The sequence below is a fragment of the Morone saxatilis genome, unplaced genomic scaffold, assembly GCF_004916995.1.
Source record: "Morone saxatilis isolate NCDOM2014 unplaced genomic scaffold, NCSU_SB_2.0 Contig6, whole genome shotgun sequence".
NCBI lineage: Eukaryota > Metazoa > Chordata > Actinopteri > Moronidae > Morone > Morone saxatilis.
This window is the reverse complement of record NW_023340206.1, coordinates 4568835-4575775: the sequence shown is the minus strand read 5'-3', so window position 1 is coordinate 4575775 and position 6941 is coordinate 4568835.

Genomic DNA, 6941 nt, shown 5'->3' with positions numbered 1-6941 from the left:
AATATAAGAATTATTGTGTCTGATCCTCTTCTACAGAGGCCGCCATGTTGGACAGCTGGAAAAGGACATGCAATTTACTTCATCATTAACACACTGGAGCCTGCCATAGACCACTGGTCATCGTTTTTGGGGGTTTTTCAATTATTTTCATGTCCCAAAATCCACACAATTTCTTCTGTCCAGTGGTGTCACCAAATAAGATGTGCTATTTCTTCACATCCTCACCTCTCATTTATTATAAAGGACGTTTTTCAGCAGAAAGAACACATAGTTTACATTTCTCATTTAGCCCTTTTTATAAATATAGTCTTCAAAGAGAAATTTGAGCAACATACATATATATATAGAAAAAATAAATTACCCATAAAATCAATGTAACAGGATTAGTGACTAGAAATGAAAGCTCTCAAATGTAATCTGGTACAGGTTACTAATTACAAAAGAATCGCTCCACCTTTAAATGCTTTTGATTCTGTAAAGAAGTTAGTTACAGTGGGATAGTCAGACCTGGGTTAAAGAGCGTCTGTAAATCATTCATGGCATATGCTTTAACCCGCCTAGAGTGCCATATGGCTGGGATTTACCTTGTCAGGATAATTTAGACCATGTCTGGTATGGTGTCAGTCACATAAGATATTCAAAAATAACTGCTTTTCTCTGACTTATAGCAGTCTGTGTGGCTGAATACCAAATTGTTTAAAAGCCTAAAAAAACAACCTACATCTCTCTGCTACACCTCCTTCTTGATATATAGATTTAATAAAGGGAAATATAGCAAAATAGTAGCTTTTTAGTCATTTTGACTATGTACAGACAAGTGACTAACATTTTATACATTTAGTGTATGATTTATAAGTATAACAGCACATATGATACACTGTTTTAACCACAGCTATCCTTCCTTTGTGGGTGGGGCCTAAAATGAAAGAAAACAGTCTTGAACTTCCATTACAGTATATCCATTCTATTTCTGAGTCTAACCTGATAGATGAATCTCCCTTGTGTCCTTGTGTCACCCGTGCAAGCTGATGGTCCAGCACTGAATGGCTGAACCTGTTTTCCCCATGAACAAACTCTTGGCAAAGGGGGGTTATTGATCCTTTGTTCCTTTTTAAGGCTAATTATCCACTCCACCGCCAGTTCCTGTTATCGATGTCCTGCTCTTCATCCCTGCTCGTCACACCGAGGGCTAACTCTAACTCTTACTCTTAAAAAAAAACACTTCTGATGGTCATCTGCCCGAAGGGAAGGAGGAGGCACTTTGGCCTTTTCAGCACTGCAGCCACTGCTACTTTTTACTACTTATGTAACATAATATAATGCTTAAGATGATGTCATGATACAAACCGACAAATGTGGTGACTAATGAGCAGACAGGCCTGCAGTCATCAAGTTTGTGTCTCAAAATGGGGGTTTTGACCTGCAATTAATGGAAACAGAGCCTGTGGCTGTCACATTCATCATCACGTGAGCTTTCAGATGAGGCTTAAATGTATTCATATGCTAAAAATAAAAAAATAGGCTGAATATAATGCAGTGTCATTGAGGTAAGACAAAGACATGATTGATTCAGGATGTCAAATAACCTCATAGCTATAAAGGCACATATGGTCAAAATGTCCTTGACACAACCTTTTTAGCGATAAATTGGCAGGAGCTTTCATAACAAACAGCTGCATTATTCGCAGGAAAAGGTGTGCCGTGAATTCCAACGTAACCCTGGCACGAGAAAAGGACCAGGACCCTGTTTATTGAAACGGTCCAGCCGTGATAATGAAGTAACATTCATCTATTCCAATGGTTTGATAAAGCATCGCCAGAGCTCGCCAGCCCCGCTAATGGATTAGAATTTAATATGAGGCCCGTTTTTATTAAAACAAGTGTCCCTTTAGGAAAATCCTTGGCAGAGGGCTGTTGTGGTAAACAACGCCCGCAGACTGACGAGCTTTCTCTCATGTCACATCTCTACTTCTCTCTGTCTTGCTCTCCTTGCCCCCCCCTTCCTACCCACCCATCACTATGCAAGGGAAGTGATTGATTTGCTTTCTCTTGTGAGTGATGATAAGCTGCAAACTCATTAAGATGGCTGCCGCCACATCCTAAGAGCATGTTGCGCAAGATCCAAATCATATACACTCCATCCTCTTTATGTGGAACTTCCTGAATTATTGAGGCGGTTTATTTACTTGAACTGCTGGCCTAAAGAAAACCGTCTTTAAAGTAGCGGATTAGGACTTTCACTCAAAGAAGATGCTGCCTGTTTTGTTATTTTTTCTACTCGAGAGACTATAGAAGATAGATTTAATCCTCAGGGGGAAATGATGGGCTGTATCTCTTGAGACCGAGAGAAAAATAGATAGGGGATGGATGCACTGGCATAATTACTGTTGTGATTTTAACTGCTGAAGGTACTGCAGTTGCAAAATTATTGGAATTTTGCCAGTGGCAGGTATTATGCCTATATGTCTAGATAATGTCTTTTTTACTGTGATAAAATACAGTTTCCAGTTTTACATTTAACTAATCCTACCTTAATAATGGTTGTACAAAAGATCCCTTATATATCTTTTTGTTTACCAGAGGTGTTCTATAACATTGTCCTAAGGAGAGGAAGTTTAGTGTCATTGACAATAGATACTTTCCTGTATACAGCAACATTACAAAGAGCATCTAATGGTTTTTGTTGGCAACCTATAATTTTCCCTCCTGTTCTAGCACCCTGAATGAGCTTGTTTTTATTTGCCGCAGTCTGGCTGCTATACCAGACGGAGATCTTTTAATACAAAGATGTCTTTTATCAGCCTGACAGACACCATTTTTAGAGCAAAAGAATTTTTCTGTACATTTATTTTAAGAAAATACACTTAAAATAATTATCCAGAGATACCTTCTTTCTTTTCCTGCAGCAAACATTACCCACAATGCAACGTGGTCACCGATAGATCAGTTGGAGGTTAGGGAGTGTTGTGCTGGTCGCGGCAAATGTAGCATCGAGCCGGTGGCCTCAAGCAGTAGTCCCAACAGACTATGAAGTGACTGCGCTCCAGGCATTTCCTTTTTTTATGTTTAATTGATAAGACAGCTCAAGTTGGACAGGAAAGGAGGGAGAAAGAGAGGATGATACGCAGCAAAGTGCCATGGGTCGGACTCGAACAGCCGACCGCAGCAGCAAGAACTTTTGGAACATATGTAGTAGTACTACCCAGCACCTGTATGCAGATTTTTACGTGTGAAATCGGTCACACTTAATCGTATGGGTGTTGCCATATGATGTAATTATGTTTTATCAATCAGACAAACTCAAAGTACAATCTCTGAGTGACTATGCAATAACAAGATGTCCTCCAGGCTACGATACTTGTGTTCATTTTTGGTCAAATAAGGACGCTAGAGAGTGATGTTTTTTAGAATGTACTGCAAGTCTATCATACCTTCCATTAACATATGCAAATGTGATTAAGTCACATTTAATCACCCTAGGTGTCACTCAAACTCAGTGCTCATTGTGTTCACCAGCCGGTTGGCATCAGACTACACAAGCAGAATCCAGAGTCCAAGTGATTCAACTGAGATTTTCATCTGAGATGACAGGAATGTCAAAGGACTCAAGACCAGCCCCCCCCCCCTTGTTCCCCTGCCAGTGTTACCTCAGCAGGTGTATCTGGAAACCTTGAGTAACCTCTTTTACATAACAGACCATTACTTCTGTACTGCCTGTTGGGGGCTACAGGCAGAATACGGTTCTTACTTTCTTTTTCCCATTTGCGCCTAGTTGAGCGTGATCATTGAAATGGCATGGCCACCCACCAGAAAATGCTGTGAACAGGAAGATGCCAGTTGTGGACTTGTACTACTGAACCTGGACTACAGAGTGTGTTTCAAAAAATACAGACTTCCTATTTTGTTAATTAATAAAGAAATAAATCTAAATCCATGTGTTAGGCTCTTCCAATGCAACTATAGCCTCATATAAATGTGCTGTTAGCAAGCTTTGCCCATCTGTGTAAGGGTTAATTATCCTTACACGTGTTTTGAGAAATTCATTTTCTCCTTTCGTTATATCTCTGAATATAGCTTCCAGTAAAGCCTTGGCCCCAGCTCAGTGGGAGACAATGGACGCGCTCACTCATTCTCACACACTCATATCTCCTTGGTGATGTATCCAGCGAAGATAACTGGTGCCAGATTATCAAATATCTTCTTAGAAGTATTGGTCCGATAGCCCCTATTGTCAGAGACAATCCCCGTTTCCGTCAGTTGAGTAATTTTATGCAAATCCTTTGAGTTCAGGATGTCTGAAGTCATGGCGTTGAGGTAATTTACTGAGCAACACTTGACAATGGCCTCATACTCACATTTACTAACAAACACAATAAATACTGATCAAAGTTAGATTCACAGTGCTGAGCCAGTGAAGTGTAAATGCATAGTCATTGTATATGCTCCAGGAAAATCTCAAGAATATCTTGACTACTTTAAGTATCTCTGCTAGATATTAAGGAGGTTTGATAGTAAACAAGAGGAAATTATGTTCACTTACACCAACTGGAATAGGATTATCTCCTGATAAGTGGCGTTACTGTGGTATATTTATCATACAATACTCATAGAACCTGCTGTAACCTTAGACATTTATATGTAATCCATTGGGTTATGTAAGGCTTTAGCTTTGGTTCAATCCTGTCTCCTACGTGAGATTGCTTAAGATCTGTACGTAGGCCAAGGACATAATGTTTTCCAAGAAGCCAAATGGAATTCCCTGTTATGTTCCTGAGAACATAACAGGGAGAAAGATATCTAGGGATTGTAAACTTTGAAGATTAATGTTGGTGTTACTGCTTTTGCATAAATATTTTGACTGTATGAAAAGAGCTGTCCTTCAAGATGCTCTGGATCTTTTTGCAGACATGAATTGGCTTTTTTTTTTTTACATTAAATAAAAGTCTATTTGCCTGAAGATTTTGTGTCTGCTGCTGAGTTCCTCCGCCACCACATTACATTGGTTCGAGACTAATCTTTTATAGGTCTTTTGTCTTAATTTAAGAAGTGCAGTCACACTGACAGACTTGGAATCTGTAAAGCAAATCACCAGCAAGCCTGTTGGTCTTCGAAGTAAATCAGAAGTCTCACTTTAGGAGGCATTTTATGATCATTCTTACAGGCTCACTCCCCCAGTGTTACACTGTTAGCTGCACTGTAGGCTTATGATTAGACCATTTAAAAACGGCAAGATCATGACTTCAGTCCCTTTAAAGTGTTGTGCTGTTGAAAAGTGTTTTAAAAATGTGACCACACGAAGCCTTTTGAATAACACAAAAAAAATGCTTATACTAAAAGTAAATTCTCCACTTTCTGCTTTTTTCTGTGTAATGCTAGTGATCAGCTAATGACCAGAATAGATTCTATGAACTGAAACAAAAGTTAAAATAAAAAATAAAAAATCACAGTTAAGAGGAAAGCAGGTTGACGTGTTCCAGTGCTAGATCAAAGAGCAATATTACAGGCTTAGCTGTCTCAAGCTTGCACAAAGACGCAAATCTCTCCTTGAATGTGTGTGTAATTGTGTAATTTAGGTAATTCTGTGCTCAAAATCCCTTAAATACCCAGTGATTGTGATTGGATGTGAAAGTTTCCTGAATTGCCTCACTTGTACTCACTTGTAGGTATGTTATGTAGTCTATGTGCAGGAGTGTATAAGGGGGAAAGACAGGTGGGAAGACAGAGAAAGGCCTGCTGCTGTAGTGCATGAACACACTTCCAGCTGCGTTACTTACAGGATAACAAATTGATAATGAGTGACCTTTACCCTTTACATCTACCTCCTCTCTCCCTCCCATATTGTCCACGGATCAGCACGCACATGAGGTTTGCAGTTCCAGATCATCCCTTAAGTGCTGAGCTCCAAAAGCGAGAGGGCTGGCTGGTATAATCTTACTCTGGTGGCTAGTGAACATTCGGCTAGGTTAATACGGTCATAGGTGTGCATATGGCCCGACGCCCATATAGCGCTGCACTCCAATGAAGCACGGCTCTGTAGGGAAATCAAGAAGTCAGGGTAATACAGAACGTTCAGCATGACAGCAAAACAGGGTTATTGTTATTCTTAATGGAGTTTAGGGTCTCTCAGGATGAAAAAAAAACAAATGAACAATAAACACCATGGTGCTGTCTATTGAGGCATGGTTTTTGCAAGGTTTTAACAAGGTTGCAACTAAAGACTTTTTAAATGGTCCGTAAATTACATATATTTGGACAGTTGTATATTTCAGCACACCTTGCTTTATTGTTTTAATCAGGTCTTCAATTCGTCAGAAAAAATTCTCAAATTGAAAATCCAAGCATTTAATTTAAGAATAGAATCAGTCAACATTTAAGGTCAATAATAAACACATTGCAGTCACTTAATAACATTCATAACTGCAGAGAACGCCCTTTATGAAGTAATTCACTGACATGTTAATGCGCAGGCTTGATGACATTAGAAAGTAAAACATCCATGACCTTTAAGGCTTGGTAACATATATAATATACAAACTATAATTATATAAAAACCTACTGGCTGCAGCCTCTGAATGTGCAGCCGTTGCCATGGCCACAATCTGTTAAATCCAGCTAACAACTTTGGTTTAGCCTTTTAAAATCAAATCCAATCCAATAAGACATCATTCAATAATATTTCAGCAATAAAATCAATTACTGACGCTGACAATCATTTATAAATTACTTATTACCTGTTATAATGGGTATAACATTATAAATTACAGCATATTAAACAGTTGTGCCAACACAGTGTTGTGAATTAATGGTTTAAGTAGCCACACGGCATGCTCAATGGTCCACATTGGTCCTACCAACTATCCAGCTATTAGATGGATTGCCAAGAAATTTTGTAGATATTCATTGTCCCAAGAAGGTGAATCTTATGGCCTCCGCACACCAAC